This window comes from Arvicanthis niloticus, chromosome 11 (genome assembly GCF_011762505.2).
Source record: "Arvicanthis niloticus isolate mArvNil1 chromosome 11, mArvNil1.pat.X, whole genome shotgun sequence".
Classification (NCBI taxonomy): Eukaryota; Metazoa; Chordata; class Mammalia; order Rodentia; family Muridae; genus Arvicanthis; species Arvicanthis niloticus.
In genome coordinates, this window is record NC_047668.1 from 11,173,359 (window position 1) to 11,194,105 (window position 20,747).

Below are 20,747 nucleotides of genomic sequence, written 5' to 3' on the forward strand. Positions count from 1 at the left end.
AGAATGCAAAAAAAAAAAAAAAAAAGCAAAGGTACAATACTCAAACCTAAATCTTTTGTTATTAGGTTCAATATACATAGAATAAAATTTAATAGATAGAATAAGAAAAGTTTTAAAAAGTAAAATAAAAAAGCCAAAATCATGCTCATCATTTCTTTAAAGTATATATAGAAAACAGCTACTCTTTAATATAATTGCCTCTTATAATCATTCTGTTATCCAAATAGGATTTTATAAATTAAATAATGGTCAACACATGAATAAGCCTATAGGTGACTTGTTCAAATACCATACATATTAACAGTTGAGTGTTTGGGCAAACAAAGGAACTTGCTTCTTCCTATGAATTTACCTAAATCAAGTTGAGTTGAAACAAACTATAGGTGATAGTGGCTGATTAAGTTTCTGTTTTTTTCTAATAAAAGCAGAGAAAGGAGTCATATACATGGACAAGAAATTTCCATCAATAGCTTTTCCAATATGAAATAGCACTGTCTTTGAAGAGTTTGTCTTCCATATCCAAATGAAAGAAGGATCATTATGCTTCTGTGCTAATCAATAAAAATTCACAGTAACTTATAAAGACAAAAATTCAATTCCAATTATTTCAGTGAAAGTAATGGATTTCAGATTTAATCCCATTCTGGATTCAAGTTTACCAACTTTAGAATATAAAGTATGTACGGTTGGTCTCTACTTGGCACATTTAGTTCAACTCTTTGTGTGTGAAATGCACTTCTGACCCTAGACTTTGTCTAGACCTCTTCAACAATACAAGTCCCTTAACTGTGCGCTTGGACATCATGGTGCTGCCAAAATTCTACATGTTCTTAAATATCTATTCTCACATTCTGTATCAAACAATTCGCAAGGCCGGCACTGGCCATAGATAGGACTTTGAATAGCAGTGTCCTAGAAGACAGTAATAGAAGTTGAGACAAACTCTGTCTTTCCTCTTTTCTTTTGGGGTGTGTGTGTGCGTGTGCGTGTGCGTGTGCATGTGCGTGTGCGTGTGCGTATGCGTGTGCGTGTGTGTGTGTGTGTGCATGTTTCTCTGTATATGCACACTTGTAGCTGTGGATGTGGACCCCAAACTGTGGACCCCCAAACTCGGGAGACCCTTACTCAAGTCTCGAATTTTTCACTCTACAGATGCACATGTGGGAAGTGGAGGGCAACCTCAGGTGTGCAACTGAGGAAGGCCATCCAGTTTCTGATATTTGATGCTGCTATTCGTGGAATGAACAGCTGAGCATAACGTTAAAGATCCATGGTCCTCCTCAGAATGCAAATTAAGCTTTTCCATCACACAGCACATAATATGGTAGGTGCTTCTTTCTACTCACGTTACTAAAACTACTGCATAAAATGTTTTCCAGGAACATCTTTAAAAGAAGAGTAACACATTCATTGTCATAACGGCATTGATAAAACAGGTATTTTGGAGTTATCCTGCATAAGCTGGAATTTAGTACAGGAGTCTTTTTAAAAATTAAGGACCAAACCATGTATTGTTGTCAACTTGATAAAATATAGAATAACCTGGGAGATGAGTCTCTGTGGTATTCCTGTGTGGGATTATCTTGCCTGCATTAATTAAGATAGCAAGACCCAGCCACTGTGGGTGGCACCATTCTCTGCCTGAGATCCTGGGACAGAAAAGGAGAACCTGAGCTGAGCACCAGCACTCAATGCTTCCTGTTTCCTACTTCCTGCTTCCTGCTTCCTGCTTCCTTCTTCCTGATTCCTGCTTCCTGCTTCCTGCCAGTGGCTGCGATGTGACCAGCTGCTTTGAGCTCCTGCTGCCTTACCTGGTCACCATGATGGGCTTAAACTGCAGCCAGAATAAACCCATTTTTTTTAATGTTACTTTTGTCAGCATAGTTTATCACAGCAACAGGAAATGAAACTAGGACCCTTTGGCAGATATGCAGCTTCTACAAAACCTGCTTTCAGTTTCACCATGAGAATGTAAACAGGACATGGCTCTGGCTTCTACAGCCTTCCTAGAGGTGCTTTGGATCAACGGCTGTGCCAAAATTGATCCCCTAGATGGGCTCTGATTCAGTAGACCCCTAGTGATGGTTATCCTTCTGTGTCATGTGTCAGGAGTGAGTTTGCCTCTTTCACCAGAGGAAAGAATAGGTGGAGTTGTGGATCCATGCAGCATCCTCTGACTTCACATCAATGTTACCGATGGCTTTCATCTTCTTCTGTTCCTTTTAATTCCAGTGGTAAGACATAATCTGCTGAAAGGTAATTTCAGAGCATTAAAACTTGTACCAGATGGCAAGCAGTTCAGCTCACTATTTAAAGCAGAAGAGGGGGAAGCTTTTACATAGCTCAAAGCAAGAAAATAAAGTGTTTATTTGGTTCAAGTAGAACATCTCTAGCTATAGTGTGACTGGGTAAGCTTTAATTTTATTTTACTATTCATCGTTTGCACTGGGTTTTAGTTTGCTTATGAAGAAACTGCCATAGTACAGGGAGCACGGCAGTCCATTTGATTATTTTATCAGATCCATCCCTAAAACATGCCAGCTTCGCTATGAGAAAATAAGTGCCAGTGACATACATAGTAGAGAAATGCATCTAGTTTTATATCACACAAAGATGCTCTGAAAGGATAAGCAAGAAGCAGACCAATAAAAGTAGAGAAATGAAGAGCCTGGCAGAAGGTGGCAGGAGTTCTTAACAGTATGCCCTAGAGTGGATCCTTTCTCTCTCTCTCTCTCTCTCTCTCTCTCTCTCTCTCTCTCTCTCTCTCTCTCTCTCTCTCTCTCTCTGTGTGTGTGTGTGTGTGTGTGTGTCTGTGTGTGTGTGTGTGTCTGTGTGTCTGTGTATTTCTCCCATGATACTTTTGGGGTGACCAATATCCAATTTCATTGTCTAAAGACTAGGAAACTAATGCAGATGCAGTGTGAATAGAGAAAAAGAATGGCAAGATCTCATAGCTAGTATTATTGATGCCACAGAGTCAGTGGCATGACATGGAAATTATTTTTGTTTCTTTCCTACTGGTGTTCCCTGGAGAGAGACCATATGGGAGTCCTAAAAAATCAGCACACCAGAGATACCATACTGGAGTGCTGAGTACTACAGGACAGAACAGAAACACGTACATTAGTCTAACATTAGACCAGAATATTAGCCCTAATAGCCAGATGGAGTAATATATATCTTCCTTGTGTAGCTGAGCACATAACAGACCAAATCCAGTGACTACGCTGACTAATAGTTCACCATTACATGACCCATCTTGATGTTAGGAGTCGCTATCCTTGTGAGCAAAATTTGTTTTGCTCATGAGCTAATGATAGCATTGCCCTCAAGTGTTACCATTAGCTTGTGAACACAATTTCTGTTAATTATTCCCACTTCCCCAACCCGTGTTCACTGAATAATATTATCAATGGGCTTCACATAGCAGTCATCAGAGCTCTGGTTGAATTACTAACACCTCGAAGATCATTTGTGGATGAGGGAATAAGCCTCCAATTTCATCTAATTAGAGAGCAGGTTTATTTCCCTAAATCCTCACTAATATTTCTAGTTGAAAGACAATGATGCAATCTTGATAAGGACTACAAATGAGCTTCATAAAGCCACTGTTCTTTTGTTCACACTTCAAGGGACTAGCCCCTGAGTCCCCTTTGCAAGTGGAGAAAACAGAACGTGGGTATCTGCCACAACAGACATCAACCAAGAAAACCCCAGAAACACTCTCTGAGTCCCAAGAAGCCACCATCTGCCATAACACTGCCCCTACATTCATGTTAAATTCTTAAACACTCAGAGACAGGGACAAATGTTGCTTGGTCCCTTTATTGTGAGAGTACATAGGCTTGTTAAATGGAGTTTCTCCCAATAAATTATAACTCTCACTCCAAAGATGTAATTTCTAAAAGACACTAAGGAGCACTTTTAAATCATGGTTGATAATATTTCACATGGAAGAAGTTTGAACAAGCCTGTTACAGTTTTGTGTGTGACCATTTTGTTTCATCTAAGACTGTACCTGCAGACATAGCTGTTTTATGTGTCCTTGGAGATCTTAGGGTAAACATAAAATTGTAAGCACAGTGTGGGTGAGCATTTTACATAGAAACACAATGGAAATAAAAAGGAGAATACACTGTGTAGTAGTAAAAACTGGAAACAAGAACTTAATGAGAAGAAAAAGGAAATTAGTAGAAAGAAAAAAGATACTAATGGATGACAGAAACCCTTCTGAATTTGGCTTCACAAGTGACCTGTGACCATCTACATACTCAATGATGGGATCTACTGCCACAGGATCAGGTGTATTGTGAGAGGCCTGAACTTTGTCACAAAGCTCTCAAAGTGTGGTAACCCTGAATGAGCCTATAGAATGAGAAGTTCATTCTATACTTTGACACATATGGTGTATTAGTTGGCAATCCATCTTTGACAGTGTATTTGTAACCATTAAAAATGAAAATTTGTTTGGGCTGATTATTTCTGTCCATTACAGCTTGGCCATGTCCTGAGGCAACAGTATATTATAACAAGTATGTGTATTGAAGACATCTGTTTGAAAAATAAGAGACAAAAAGGGAGCTGGAGTCCCATATCAACGGGCATGCTACCCATAACCTTAAGAAGGTTCTTAAGAGTCCTACTACCTCTATAGTGCCAGAGTGTGGCAGGCAACTTCTTAAAACATAGGCCTTTGGAGAGCACTTGCAGGCTCAGCCCTTGGCAACATTATTATTGAGGGCAAGAAAGAAACTTTATCTAACAAATAAGAAAAGGGATATCCAGAGGAACATTGGGGAATTGTTTTCTATTATCTCAGTGGAAGTTTGGAGAGGTCACTTCACATTTGTGTGAGGCAAAATTAATTGTCACCCACTATTGCCAGAGCTTGTCAGAGCTGGGAGATTGTTTTATGAAAACTTAAAAATATTAGAGTAGCAATGTACCATAAATATTTTAAGGCAATAACAAGTGTAGTAATTTGTTTCAAAGTTAATTGCTCACTTGAGATGTGTAAACTTGTATTTCCTAGAAACCTAGGAAGATAGCTAAGCCTCTTTACTTTCTGAGAACTGGCAATACAGCTTATTAAGGCAAATGTCAGTATTGCAAAAAAGGTCAGCCCGATGTCATACTTCTGTCCACACATGCGTGTAACTGATGTCCCAGCTGAGATCTGGAGACCTGTTTAGTTTTCTCTAACAAAAGTGACAGCTAATAAGTGATGGGTTTGGAATCTGAGTGATACTATGTCCCTCACTTATGTCCTGCCCTTTACTCTACACATCAGTCATTTGTCTTTACTCTGATGACCAAACATCTATTTTCCAACCTTCACAGATGTTGTTGAGGTGCCAAGATCCTGAAGTGCAGGTCAAGATGTTCCACTTCTGTTAGTAGACTGCCTGCCTTGTGTGGAGGCTCAGGAGATCCTGACCTCAGTGAGACTGGGCACCCTTCACGTAACATTAGTGAAGCATTCAACTGCATCCGTATTCTGAAAGTTGAATATAAAGCTACTCATTTATTACCCATAATGCCATCAGATGTGCAAACACAAAGGGTGGGTAAGTGGTCTAGGACCATTAGTAGGTAGGGTCACTGGATGTGAGCTGCCCTCTGATCTGTGCTGTACTCTACAACCATGACCACGTCTGGCTTTTCTTCTTGCTGTGCTTTCTAAAAACCTGCTTATATTTTTTTATTTCATATGCACAGTACCCAAATTCTTCATTTTAATTTTTACATGTTTTATCATTATTGGCATCTCCAATTTTTGGGTGGGGGTGATGTTTGTTTCTTTCTTTGTTGTTGTTTTGTTTTTCTTAATGCCAGTTAAGATTTTGAAATTTTGGTCCCCAGTTGGGGTTGCTGTTCTGGAAGCTGTAGAACCTTTAGGAGGTGGGGCCCAACTGAGGGAAGTTGGTATCAGAGGTGGGATTTTGAAGGTTCCACCACCATTTCCTGCTCACTCTTCTAGTTTATTATGATTGGATCAGCATGTGCTACACAGTCTGGCTGCAGAGAACTCACTGCCCACATGCCTTCCTTGCCAAAAAAAAAAAAAAGGAACTCTTCTCAAACCAGGATCCAAAATCAATTTCAAAATGTTTCTGTCAGATTATTTTGTCTCTAGTAAAAAGGAAATAATATAATGCCTCCCAGCATTTTATTTTGTCAAGTAAACATTGCTTTTGTTAAAAAACCATTTACCTGGGTAATACAGCATTTTATCTTCCTTCTTCATACCACAGTCTATGCAATCAAATGCAGAGACAGCCAGCTTTAGAGGTTTGGTCATGTAAGCCTGTGTGCCTTTCCATGTGTTTAAAATATCATGTTAGATATATTCATATATGTAAACACAGACACATTTTAGCATAGAGATCATACCCAAGACATTTTTCAACTTGCTATTTTAAATAGTGCTTCATGGAGATCCTTAAATGCATGTAATTGTATCCTTCCAATATAGCAGCTAGTCAAATGTGAAGCTGCTGTCCCTGACTATTCTATGTGAAATGGCACCCCACCTTTCTCTCTTTTTCTTTTACTTTGTCCTGCTTAACTTTATGCTTAGGTTTTATCAAACCAGAACCTATTTTCTTATTGTTTAACTCCCTCCACTAAAAAGAAAGTTTTATGAGAAGAGGAATTTGGTCTTTTACTGTTAGACTTCTGGCCCATTAAGCAATGCCAGTACTCGGGAGTTACTCAGTTACTCAAGATGCATGTTTTGTGCCATTGTCCTTTAAAGGGACCATCAGTGTACACACTGCAGTGTTGTATGTTAAGCCTATTGACTCACAACCATGCCAACACATGATATTATGCCTATTATCATATTTTATTAACCCAATAGCTTATCTCCATCTGATTTCTCTGAGACCACCTTGAGTAAATTATCAGTTCATATACTTTGCCCTTTTGGCAGTTAGGTTTGTTTTCTTATCTATATGTGGGAGTATTTTATATGTTCTTGGCAGTCATCCTTAAACCTTATTGCTGAAAACAGTTGGCTATATTTTGTCGTTTGTGCACCACTATTTAGTCATGAGAGCCTGGGTGTGTTAGTTAGCCTGAGTGAGTGTGGCTATTAGTACACACTAGAAGTTCTATGGGTTTGAGTTTGATTTCACTAAAAATCACCCGGTTCCACATCATCTGGGGCTTCCAGAACCATTAGACTGTAGATATCATTCATGTAGCTCACTCTGAACCAGGAAGATTTCCCAGGAGATTCTCAGGACTGTTCTTTTCCAAAGGTTTTGCCAGAGGACACATTGTGGAACCAGCTGATGTTCATGTCTCATGAAAAGTCAAAATCCAATATCTAAGGAAGAACATTGTGTCATCAAGATTGTGCCTTGTTTTGTTCTGAGCTTTTGATCAACCCTAAGTACACATCCAAATTCTCAGAGAGATGAATCTTTAACTTATGTTGTCTTTCAGTCACACTGTCTGACCTCCCATTATCCACCTGCTGGTTAACAAATGCTCCATCTTAAAACATGCTAAAGAAAGCCCAAGCCTAGCTGGATGCTCAAAGCTAACAAATCTGAGCAAGCCTGACTCCTCTGTTACTTACTTACCAAGAATCTATTTCTTTCAAGCCTATTTTTACAGGATAATTTATTACAGTAATTTCATAATTTGGCTAAGTATTCTTTGAGATCCAAATGTGGGTTAAAAACAATTCTTGCTTCTGTGAAGGCTTGTTTGCTTTGCATACACTTGGTAAATGATGTGCTAACGGCTCTATCGTTGAAACTGGAAAAACTATAAAACCTGCAAATTCCTAGAACTGTAGAAACTTAAATGTACACTTCATCCAGATTACATCATAAAGAAAAGGTCTTGGCTCTACATCAGGACTATTAAATGGCTACACCTTCACACAAACATTCCATGCATCTCTTTTATGATCTCCTGTTCTTCCAGATTTTCCCACTGGCCCACTCTTTCTACTTGATGTATGTGCTGCAGGCCAGTTGCAGTACCAGAAGGCTGTCTTTGTTCATTTTGTACTGCTGAAACAAATGCCTGAGATAGCAATTTGTTTAAAAAAAAAAAAAAAAAGCTATGTATTGGTTTTAAACTCTGACATAAAAATCTAAGGTCACCCAGTAAACTTGGCACCTGGCACACTGTATCCTCCAAAGGGAGGGAAGCTAGTGCTTCACATGACAGAAATCAAAGAGACCAAGCTTTCTTACCCAAAGTATTCATATTCAAGGTCACATCTCTTAAACTAGTTACAATGAGAATTAAATTTCAACGTGAGTTTCAGAAAGGCAAAAATTCTATGGCAGGGATCTTGTCAGAAATGGCAGTGTTTGAGGCCCATTGAGAAACTACTCATATTAGTAAGGTCCCAGATAACTTTACATGTTACATATCAAAAGCACCAGTGGGCTGGAGAGGAGGGGTGTCGAGTAAGAGCGCTTATTATGCAGTCATAAGGACAGAGTTCAGATCCCAACACCCATGTAAGAAGCTGGGCATCCCACACATGACAATAACCCAGCATTGGAGTGGGAAGAAGAGTGAAGATGAAGCAAGGATGCTTGCTAGTTTCCAGCCTCAATAAGAAAACATGAGCCCCAGGGTGACAAAGACTGCAAGGAGACTGATAGAGGAGAGCATGCGGCACTCGACGCCCTCTTCTGGCCACTGTGTGCACTCACAGGAATATATACATGTGCACACACTCACACATAAACATACATACACAAATAAATATTTTAATGGAAAGAAAGCACTATTTACAGGGTGTTTTCTCTCTGCTTGTATGAAAGAATATTGAAATGAATTTGTATAGGTTTGGAACTCCACCCACTCTACTCCCTGGAAGACTTGTAGATTTCTCTCTTTTTAAAAATTTATTTATTATTATTATTATTATTATTATTATTATTATTATTATTATCATTTACTTTACATCCTCCTCCCCTCCTTGTTACCCCCCTCCCTCAATTCTTCCTCCATCCTCTTCTCCTCTGAGCCAGTGGGGGTCCCCTGGGTGTCCCTTGACCCTGGCACTTCAAGTCTCTGCAAGGTTAGGCGCTTCACTCCTACTGACGTCAGATAAGTCAGCCCAGGTAGAAGAACATACCCCACATAAAGGCAACAGCTTTTGGGCTAGCCCCCATTCTAGCTATTGTTCAGGACCCACATGAAAACCAACCTGCACATCTGCTACGTATTTGCAGGGAATCCTAGGTCCAGTCCTTGTATCTTCTTTGGTTGGTGGTTCAGACTCTGAGAGCAACAAGTGTCCAGGTTAGTTGACTCTCTTGGTCTTCTTGTGGAGTTCCTAGCCCTTCGGGGCCCTCAGTCCTTCTTCCATTCTTCCATTAGAGTCCCCAAGCTCCATTCACTATTTGGCTGTTGGGTCTCTGTATTTGTCTGAGTCAGATGCTGAGTGGAGCCTCTCATAGGACAGCATGCTCCTGTCTGCAAGCATAACAGAGTGTCATTAATAGTGTTAGGGACTGTGCTTGCCCATGGCATGGATCTCAACTTGGGCCAGTTAATGGTTGGCCATTCCCTCAGTCTCTGTTTCATTTCTTCCCTCCCCCCAACCCCCGTGCCTGAATTTCTTGTATACAGGATAAATTTTGGGTTGTGAGTTTTGTGGGTAAGTTGGTGTCTCTATCACTCCACTTAGGTTCCTGCCTGGCTACAGGAGGGGCCTCTTCAGGTTCCATATCCCCTTTGTTGTGAGTCATAGATAAGGTCACCCTACTGATTCTTAGTTCAGAACTTTCTGCACATGGTTTAGCACATTTCAAAGATTTCTTTTAAATTTGATTCTAACAAAAATTCAGTTTTTTCTACACAACTAATGTTCTTACCTCATTAACCATAAAAATCTTGTCAGTTTTCTCATCACAGCCCTGTAGGAGGTTGCTCTGTGATGTTTGTATTCAAATGCTAGATTCTGTACCCCAAGATCTGGTTGCTCCAAGATGAGAGGAGGGGATCCAGCCTTTGTTGAGTAAACTTTGCTCCCCAACTTAAAACTACTGGTTAAATAAAACTGGCTATAGCCAATTACTGGGGGAATAGAGAGAGGTGGAGTTTGAGTTGCCGAGCTGGGAGTCACAGGTAGGGACCATGAGGAGGAGAGAGGAGAGAGAAAGAGAGAAGGAGCACAGAGGAGAAGACAGAGAGAACATATCTCCATTAATCATGATGGAGCAGCAGGACTATCCAGAGTAAAATATTTCCCCAGGACAGAGACCACTGGAGCAGAAATAATCTAGAGAATCTCAAACAGCAAGTCTTTGGGGAGCACATTGGTAATAGCCAGACTAGCATTAGAGATTTAGATTAGGGGTCGTCTCCCAGTAATTATGCAGTAAATACCATAGCTTGAGTCTCATTTATTTGGAGATAGACAGAGATAAGATTAATTGTAATATTCTACACAGCCCAGAGCATATGACAAAGAACATATAAGAGAAGGGAAGGTTTCTTCTAACTCATAGTTTCAGAGTGACATCATCATCCGTGATGGCAGAGAAGGCAGTATGAATTGCTCCATCACTGGTGTGAAAATGTGTGGGAGCTCCTCAAATGGCCTACACTAGGAAGCAGAGAGAACCTGCCAGAACCAGAAATGGGCATGATCCTCATATGCCTGGCATTGGTACCTGCCAGCCAGTCCCCATCTCCTAAAGGAGAACTTTTAAACTAGTCCCACAAACCAGATACTGAGCATTAAATATGTGAGTCTGGGGGATGAGGGGACAGCTTGGGTTGAAGCTGTCTGTCAACAGTGGTCTCCTTCATGATGCTTCACAAGGAAATATAAAGAGGACATTTACTCATCTCTGCCACCCATTCTTGCCTATTTTATTTGTACTCCATCTACTGTGGTAGATAGTATTTATGTTGCGTTCTTTGCACTGAGTGTATTTGTTTAAATCAGTTCAGTTTTAATCCCTCTGGAATGATATGTGAAAACTAGCTGTGAGAGAAAATCAGAGGTATCCAGCAGCCTAGTATTAAAAAGTCATATGCAATCTGACTACTTCTCCTGATTCCAGCCCCAGATCCTCCCTTATGTCACATTCTTGCTTGATTATTTGACCTTATTTGTGACCCAAATGTCCTTTTTGGAAAAAAAAATACTCTTTTGATCTCTCAAAATTTAGAATTATACCTCCGTTTTAGCTTTCTCTGGTCAACTTGAAGCAAATGTTCTTTTGTCTCTAAGTCCGTGGGGGACAGAGGTGGGGGAACCACTTCCAAAGGCATATTCACATTTAGCCTCACAGTGTGCCTATTTGCATATGTAGCTCACAACAGTGCTTTGAAGGAAAGGAGTGCATATTCCTTGGGTCCACTGTAGAGCCTACTGAATGGCTGATGGCTGATACTATTTTGATGAATGAAGAAATGTATAAACTAATGAGTCAAGTACATACAATGAGAATTTTACTTTCTTTAACTTACAGATTTGACATAAAAAACTAATGAGATAAGTAAAATTGCCACTCCACCATTTTGGGGTTTTGTTTGTTTTTTGACATTTTCTGCTTCATCCACTATCAATTCGATTTTGTTTTGATACCTAGAGAATGTATTCAGAATAGGTATATCAAGGAGGCGTTGGGATGTGAGGGTCCAGTAAGGATGATGCATGTATAGGGAAGATACTTCTATTTCACTGGAATGATGCTACTGGCCACAGAGCTACTGGCACCAAGTCTTACAAATTCACAGAGCTCTAGGCACCCTGCAGACTGTCTCTTGCAGACCTGAAAGTAAACAAGGAAACATTGACTCTGAGAGACTGTGGCAGGCAGACAAACTGTCACAGAGTCAGCCAGGTAAGTGGGATACTGGTATGCAAGCCAGCACATCTGACTGGCCTTGAGCTGAAGGGACAGTCCTATGATGACTAGTGAATATCTCAGACTCTTTCTCCAGAGTGAACTTCATAAACAAGAGCAGAGGACACCTTCCCTGGATATGGTACTAGTTAATAAAGTTACTTTGTTAATTTGGGGACATAGATAGATAGATAGATAGATAGATAGATAGATAGACAGATAGATAGATATTTAGAGATATAGATATAGATATCAATTCTCTCACCTTCTTGTTTTGATCAGTGCTGTCAGGCATAAATAGAATGTGAGCAGAAATGTAATTTTAAAACTTCCAGTAGACATGTACAACATAAAATAAAAACTGTAAAACTAATTTTAATAATACAATTTACCCAAATATCTCTATATGGCATCAACTTAATACTTAATTCATATTTATAAGATTATTAAATATATTTTTCCTCTGATATGCTAAATCCTTGAAATCCACACCGTAGTTTGGACTGATCGCATGTCAAGCGAACAATCGACACGCATGACTGATGGAGGTGATACCAAGCAGGGAAGGCTTTGGATACTGAACATATGCAAAAGAGGTAAATTTCTGTAAGTAATAAAAGCTTTGTAAGTCATGATATCAAGTTTATGTTTCAATTCTTTGGATTTTGTGTTTCTAAGACATGTTGTGTCTCCTAACTTTCTCCGTCAGTCCATGTTGCCAAACAACCTTCCAGATTTAGGATGAATAAATGGAGAACACTAGCACATTCCTGGGTGCCCACGGGACACTCAGTAAATAATAATATACTGACTGTATATCCAGATGGAAGAACTCCTGCACCAGTATTCTATGAGTAGAAAATCTCTGTAAAGCAAATTAGATCATCTCATTTTAATCTGTACTTAAAATCCTAATAACAGAAGAGAAAGATTGTCATCTCACTGTAAACATTTGCTAGCTCTGCAGCGGGCCAGTCTACAAGCTCATGTCACTTTTATGAAAATACAGACAGAAATATCTGCATGTCCTCACCTTCAGAGAAAGGGGGTCGTTCAAAATGGACTTTTGTTATTCTGTCAGCTTAACATATAAGACCAGATATCTTCTCGGTGTTCTAACAAAAACTGAACATACAATATTCTCCAGGAAAAAAAAAAGTGATGTTGCAGGACAAACTGATGACATCAACTTGAGGAATAAATAGGAAACAGAAAATCACAACTTAGTGCAAGAACCAGTACTGAGACAGGAAAACTATAATTAATTCAGTGGGAAGTTCAGTGAGAATAATTCTAAGAGACAGAAACTCCAGGGAGACACAAAGCATATTGAATTGGGAATTTCTGATTTTGTTGGAGACTCAGTTGTGTTATGTGATTTTTTTTTTTTTTTTTTTTTTTTTTTTTTTTTTTTTTTTTTTTTTTTTTGGAAACTGTCTTATGAGAGGACGTTTTGCTGAGAACAGACACCTTGTGTTTTTCTGGAAGTTGCCTAGTAAAAGAGCTTGTGATGCTTTGCTGGAGTAGATCCTTGAGAGGCACGTGATGTTTGAAAAGGGTAAAAGTCTAACACCACAAAGAGTCACTCTTGCATTGGTTCACCTTGCTTTCTTTGGCAATCTTCACTTGTGGTCACTTAATAGAGAGAAATGCACTGTAGAACTTCTGGTAGTATTAAGGCTGCTTCTTGCCACTTCTGTACACTTGTGCCAATTGGCAGAGCCTTGAGGTTTTTTTTTTGTTTTTTTTTTTTTCTAGATGTAGCCATTGCTAATGATTCATGTTTGGTGTTTTGTTAACAATGAAAATTATAATCTCCCCCAAAGAACTATTTCTAAACAAGTATACAATGCCTGTTTCCCATTAACCTTTCTTTCCCCTTCACCTCTGGTGGGTGGTGGGCTAGAAAGGATGTTGAAGCATTAAAGAACCATAATTAAAGTAGGTTTTAGAAAATCTAAGCCTACAGCATATCCTGTGAATTCTACCAGGTTCTCATACTGAATATCATCAGGAGAAAGTCTAGGAACTTTTTTATGCTTTCAGCAGGAGGAGAAAACAACTAGACCTCACAACTATTTATAGACTATTACTATTGCCTCTGATTGCTTCCCAGAAATGAAAGGCAACTCGCTATTGCTGAAGACACTACACGTTTTGAATAGAAGACTTGAGGGGATCCAGCTGGAATTAGCCTGGAAACCTCTCTGAGGACTAGTTTTCGTAGTAACAGAAGGAGCTGTGCAATCTGTTAAGAAAGAAAAGCCGTCAATAGTCCTACCCAGATGTAACACGTATGAGCAGCAATGACTGAAATGGTAAAATATGTAAGAAGAAGCATTTGAAAAAGTGCCAGATTATCTTGTCCTTAATAAGATCTGCCTCCAAGAGGAATTATTTTACAGAGTTGAGACTTTGCGAGTCACATGTATCCAAAAGTTGTCCTCTAACCTCCGTGCACGTTGGTCCACATACGAACATAAATAAATAGATAAATAAGTAAACAAATAAATGTGAATGTTTTTAATTTTATGGGAAAAATAAGAGAAAAATATCTTGCTTGTAGAATAATGAAGAATTATATCCAACTTCTCCAAAAACATGCAAATAAGAGTAGAGTGAAATATTTTAATTGATCTTTTAAACTGGAAACCTAAAATTGTAAAACTTGCCAAGACAGTCTTCAAAAGTAAAGAACAGGTTTTTTTTTTTGAATATATATATGGAGGGGGGGGAGGAATGTTACCAAAAGATGATTGCCTTCCTAGGGTAAAAGGAGAACAGGGTTGATGTGATGGGGGGTGGGGGGTGTGAAGAGGGACTTGGCAGCTATAGAAAATCGCTGCCTACCAAAAAAGTTCAAGATCAAAATAATGACAAGTGTCTCACAAGGAGAACACACACTATGACAAAGTACATGTGGGAGACCATTGTCTTAGAAGCATGGAGATGCTGGTCAGTAGGAAGCCAAGAAGGAATCGAGAAAAGAAACAGGAAAATACCACACTGATTACAGTAGTCAGGGAGCTAGAAATCAGGGGGAAAATGCAGTACTGAAGACTTAGAAATATTCTTTGAGAAATAAAACAAAATTTCAGGTTTCACTGATCAGAATCTAGGTTAAAACTGCTGCACTGTCAGGGAGTCCCAGTGTGAACTGCACCCGACGCCTTCCATAGGGTAAGATGACTCCAGAAGTCATGAAGGTAACCATTGCATCAGAGAGAAAGCAAAGAAACAGTGCTTATGAAACAATTGTAGGCAGGACTATTTCTAGATTGACAATGTTAACTGGTAATTATTCAACTTCTCTACTTCTTCCATCTCCCAACTTCTTTATTCTCTTCCATATTTTCTTTCATGGTTGCCATTGGCAACACTTCAATAACCAGTTCTTGCCTCCTAAGAATGAGGAACTTCTACAGACCCAACATACCAAATAAATTAGAAAGCACACCTGACAGAAAAAGAAAAAAAGAAAAAAGGATGGGCTGAAAATCTTTTTTATTTAACAAATAAAACAATGTTTCTAAATAAATAAAAGTAAATAGTGTTTCTATGGCAGTGATTATTTCCCACATGTTGCTATATTTTCTTTAGAAAGTTAAACTGGCACGAATTTTCCAAAAAACATGGAAGTTGTCAGCCAAATCTAGACCTACCTTCACTGGTTGCTTCCTGACAGCCAAAGCAATAAAGAGTGGATCTTCCCATGGAATTCCTCCTCCCTCGTGTGGATTGGCACATAACACTGTCTCGTCTAGAGTCCCAGAGGATAAAGCCAAGAAAAACTTCCTACACTGTCCCACACTATCATGATTTAAACTCTACACAATTACTGCAATGCCATCCGTGTCAAATTTACCGTGGGTCTTGTTGTCAGGCTTTATATTGGGACATCTAGAAACATTAGCGGAGAATACCACATAGAACTGGTTGATTTTAAGGTTTTGTCTTCTCAACCCAAAGTGAGTGACATACACACATGTATAGAGCATGTCCATCACACACACACACACACACACACACACACACACACACACACACACACACACCTGGAATGAAAAGACTATACCACATTTCATAGTGTATCCCACAGTTACCCTAAACACCCAAAATAAGTATCAGATTTTGGCATACAAATTTTGCCATTGCCAAATGAAGAACTTTACCTTCTTTCCCCCCTAAGGGAGCAGCTAATGTAAGTCATCTAACCTTGACATTTCTGAAGGTAAATATTAAGCACCTTTAGAGATGATCCTGTTTCTGGAAAACCTACGAGGAATTTTTAAGTCCCTCACATAAATATTCTTTTAGGAAGCTGTGGGTAAGAAGCTGTTTTAGTTCTGTTCAGTGAATGTGTATATACAGATTTCATAGGTTATGTAATAAGGACGGTATGTACAAAAATCTACATTTTTCCCCAAAACATGTTATTTTAGTTCTTGTGCTATGTCTCAATGTAACTAAGTTTGGCCAGTTTCTTCCAATTTAAACTCCAAGTTCTAAATAATTCTCTCCCCTCACACTTTGCTTTCTCCTCTGCTGGTATACTCTGATTTCCTAAACCCAGCCCAGGCCAGGAGGGAGTGTGAAACTGACTATAAATTCTAAAAGACATTTTCAGCTCTGGCTTTTAATGAGGTTGTGAATATGGTTCTCAGTGGTTGGTTTTTTATACGGGCCGCTGCAGATATAAGACATTTAAACATATTCAATGTGTTTATTGTCCCTAGTTCTTTGTCCCCAGTCTTCTTTTCAACTTCACCCAACTTTATTCATCCTACAAACTCTCCAACAGATAAGTAACTTTCTGTAAGGAAGTTACGGTTCACATAAAACCCAAAGGCTGCATGACCTGCCTTCAGCACTTGTCATAACAGAAGTACATTTCTTTCTTACACACACACACACACACACACACACACACACACACACACACACATGCACACTGGCACAAAGAGAAATCTCACAGGACAAAGCAGCTGGAATATTTGTGGAAAGTCGAACATTTGACTGTATTTATTATCTTTTCCAAGAAGTGAAAGTGTATGAGCCCTCAGATTCCTGCCTCGGGGAGACAGCCCTGTTCTGTTTGAAATACCACGAACCCCATGGTGCCCAAACCTGGGCAGAAGCTCCTCTATTAAATGCTCTTCGTTCCTCAGCATGCAGCTCTGCACTTGAGCCTGTATTTGTTGCTGGAAAGGGAGCTCAGGAAAGCCCCGTGGGCTAGCGAGGCATCTGAAATCAAACAACACCCTAAAAAACATCACTTGTTTATTTTTGTTTTGTTTGTCTAGAAAATGACTCCGTCTTAAGCTGAAAGATAAATCACCTCAGACTCCATCTGAGCTATTGGTGGGTTCTCAGAAGTTCTCAAAGAGACTGGACACTCAACTAGTTGCTTAGGTCTTTATGACTGCCGTTGGGTAGATTCACTCCAGAACCCCTCACTGAGCTAACCAATTGTCCTAATGCAGACACAAATACAAATGTCCAACTTAGGGAGGTTTTTACTGATCCCTTGGTAATTAATTAATTAGTTAATTAATTAATTAATTTTATGTGTATGGGTGGGGTTTTTTCCCTGTATATCTGTCTGTACATCATATGAGTGCCTCATTACTATGGAGACCAGGAAGGGTATTCCCAGGAACTTAAATTACAGATGGTTTTGAGTTACCCTGTGGGTGTGGGGAATCGAACCCAGGTCCTCTAAAAGAGCAGCCAGTGCTCTTAACAGCTGAGCCATCTCTCCAGTACCATTCCACACTTTTAGTGTAGGGTTTTTGTTTTAAGATCCCAAATGTATATATACTAACTTCTGTTTTCTGTGATTTGAGATGCCTGTCTCTCTTGTGAAAACATCTGGTCCACTTCACGGTGACCAACTAGCAGGACTAGAATGTGTACAAGAGTGGCCGCGGTAACGACCGACTCAAAGAGATGGATTTTAATTCTTTCCTAACCTTTTCTTGAGTCTGAGCTTATAACAGAGCTTCTGAGTTTGCTAAGCAGATGAATCACTGGGGATCTAGCTTAAAAATGCAGGTTCTCATTCACTAAACGGTGGGAGGGCTCAAGAGGTTTCTTTTCTAACAGATAGGGTTAATCAATGTGGAATGTCACTAGTCTCGATTGTACTACTCTGCCAAGAAACGTTATTAGGAGACTTGTGTCCAAAACATCCTTTGGTGGCCAGTGGTAGGAAGGGTGAATGGAGAAGACTAGTCAGTGTCAGTAGAGGGCAGCAGAGGGCAAGGTAAATTGCAGTGGCTCCCACAAATAGAACTCCCCTAATTGACCTCAAAACCAATGGGGTAAGGAGGTGAGGAGATATAGAAGCTGGGGGCTGAGCTAGGTGATGAAAGAGAGAAAGAGGGGGGAGACAGGGAGGCAGATATTCATGTATCTCCACCAGTCAAAGATAGTTGTTATATCTAGGTCGGTCAGTGGGTTACACCTCTGATTGAACAATTCCAAACTTATAAAGCCTATGATTAACATTTAAAAAAAAAATGTATAAATGCAAAAGGGAAAAGGGGGCATGGGATAGGGGTTTCCTAAGGGGGGTGGGGGGGAATGGGGATAGGGGATGCCATCTGAAGTGTAAATAAAATATCTAATAAAAAGAAAAAAAAAAGAAGCTGGGGGGTGGGGGGATGCTCCTATGAACGAGACTCCTGAGGACAGCCCTTTGTAATCATCGATAGAATGTCACAAGGGCAGGAGACAAAGCTGCTCAGCCTAGAATTTCTGCATCTGGAAAACAAAAGGACTGACTTCCTGACCTCCGTAGGCGTTCCCAAACTTCTATCTTAGGAGTCAGTTCTCCTTGATTAGACTTGGATCGAACTAGAATATTCCATGTCCATAAGCAAAGTATGAACAAAGGAAAACGAGGATGCCTAGAGGGGTCACCAGGAACGTGGGACCCACACGCAGATGGCACTAAAACTGGTTTGTCTTTGCAACTCAATGAAAGCTTTACGTTTTCCAAAATTTTAAGATGTGCTATCGAAGCTTACCTGCAAAAAATTCAAAGTCAAATAAGACTTAAAGGATCAGAGCCAAAAGGTCGGTCCTTTATCCAACCTTTTCTTCTCCACAAGGAGAGGAAGACTTTCTGCTTCTGAAGATTTTCACTGTATCTGCTTTGTATTCACCTTCACCAGTGTGTTGGTTACTTTTCTCTTTGCGGAAAGCATCAGGTTAAGTGAGGAGGGTTTCTTTGAGTTCAGTATAAGAAGGGATAATGTAGTCTGTCCTAGTAGAGAGGGCATGGTGGCAGGAACTTGAAGCAACCACCACATTCAGTGTGCAGTTCAGTTCGGAAGGACAAGGGAGGGGCAACCTTAAAGCTTCCACAGCCTGCCAAAATAGCGCCATCTAGCGCCATCAGCTGGAGACCAAGTGTTTAGACCACATGAGCAGATGGTGGGCTGTTCAAATGCAAACCACAACAAACATCACGTTATTGACTTTTTTTCTATTATTAACTATTAGTTCAATTATACTAACCCTTCTACTTCAGTACTCCCCAAACATAATTTATCTTACTTTTGAATCACTGCCTTTAAATTATAACTATGTAAATATTAATCACCAATAGATCAAGTTACATGTAAGTAATATCACTATGGTAATATTTGAGTCCGTGTACAACTTTCTACTTATGCTGGAAATAATAAATTATTTCACCACTTTGTCAAACCAGCACAATCTCTAACTACATTCTAAATATTTCTTCCTCCTTATATCCACAGATAAGTTTAGTTCTTGTCCCTCCACAAAGAAAACTTCTCTCTGCAACAGACGGAAAGCACTAGAGAGAACTACCACAAATCAAAATGCAGAGTTGTGAATCGCAGACTCAATAGACAAACCTACAAAACACTCCAGCACCTAAGGCTCGGCAAACATTGCAGAAGAGGGGCAGAAAGATTACTGGGGCACAGGAAGTTAGTTGTGAGACTGTTTCCTGGTAATACTAGATGTTACATCCATAAAGTCTCACCAACACAAGTCCCTGAACAAAGCAAGAAAGACACCAATAGGCATGCCAAAATGAACCCCAGAAAGACCACAGATGACCTCGACATTACACAAAGAAGCTCCAGGCAACTAACGAAAGCTAAGAGCGGGAGAAACAGTTTTTGCCAGGGAAGAGCACACCGACTAGCTATCCAATAACCCTGAAAACATACATACAAGTAACAGACTAAACAGATTTTATCTGTGTGTGTGTGTACATAAGATATATATATTTATTGTTATATATATAACAATTAATGAAAAAGTCAGATATGAATTTCAAAGAGTCCAAGGATGGTATATGGGTGCATTCTCAGGGAGAAAAGCAAAAAGGGAAATTACATAATTATAATCTCAAAATACAAAATTTAAAAAAAAAAATGTTTTACCTTCCATTTCCTGGCTTGTTTTGAACAACTGGTGTGATTTTCCTCAGCCTTGGAATCCTCTGCAAATTGCCTCTAGTAAAGCAGCTTTCTACATGGAGGTGTCGTCAGTTCTATCCTTGGCTTTGTTATTTTATATCTGGTACCATGTTTCCTGGAGCCATTCTTTGTCTTTGATCTGTTTTCTTCTGTCAGTGGATCGTGTCTTTGGTCCACCATCCTCCACCCCGTGAAGGGGGTTCATCCACACATCTCTGATGTCAAGGATCTTATCACTGTAGCCTCTCATGCACAGTCTCCTGGAGCTTTCTGCTGAAGACTCACAAGACCAGACCGATGCCTCCTAAGCTTTGACCAGGCTCTTATAGAGAACGCATCCAAACTCCTCATATTTAAAGGTGAGTCTATTGTGTGTTTGCGTTATTTCCTAAAGTGTTGTAATTCTGCCATGGCATTAGTCATTGGCTAGCATGTAACTCTT

The 20,747-nt window shown here is 39.6% G+C and overlaps 1 long non-coding RNA gene across 2 annotated transcripts; it reads right to left on the minus strand.

Annotated features, from left to right (window-relative positions):
* Positions 1 to 515: 515 nt before the first annotated feature.
* LOC143443839 (uncharacterized) lies at positions 516 to 20,688 on the minus strand. Of its 2 annotated transcripts, none has more exons than XR_013113136.1 (5): positions 20,270 to 20,687; positions 9,188 to 9,456; positions 7,214 to 7,333; positions 5,333 to 5,497; positions 516 to 2,246 (listed from the first exon to the last, which is right to left on the minus strand). It is a non-coding gene; the product is annotated as an uncharacterized LOC143443839 (long non-coding RNA). The 2 variants fall into 2 exon arrangements; XR_013113137.1 differs by having other exon boundaries at positions 1,011 to 2,249; positions 20,270 to 20,688.
* Between the last annotated feature and the right edge of the window lie 59 nt (positions 20,689 to 20,747).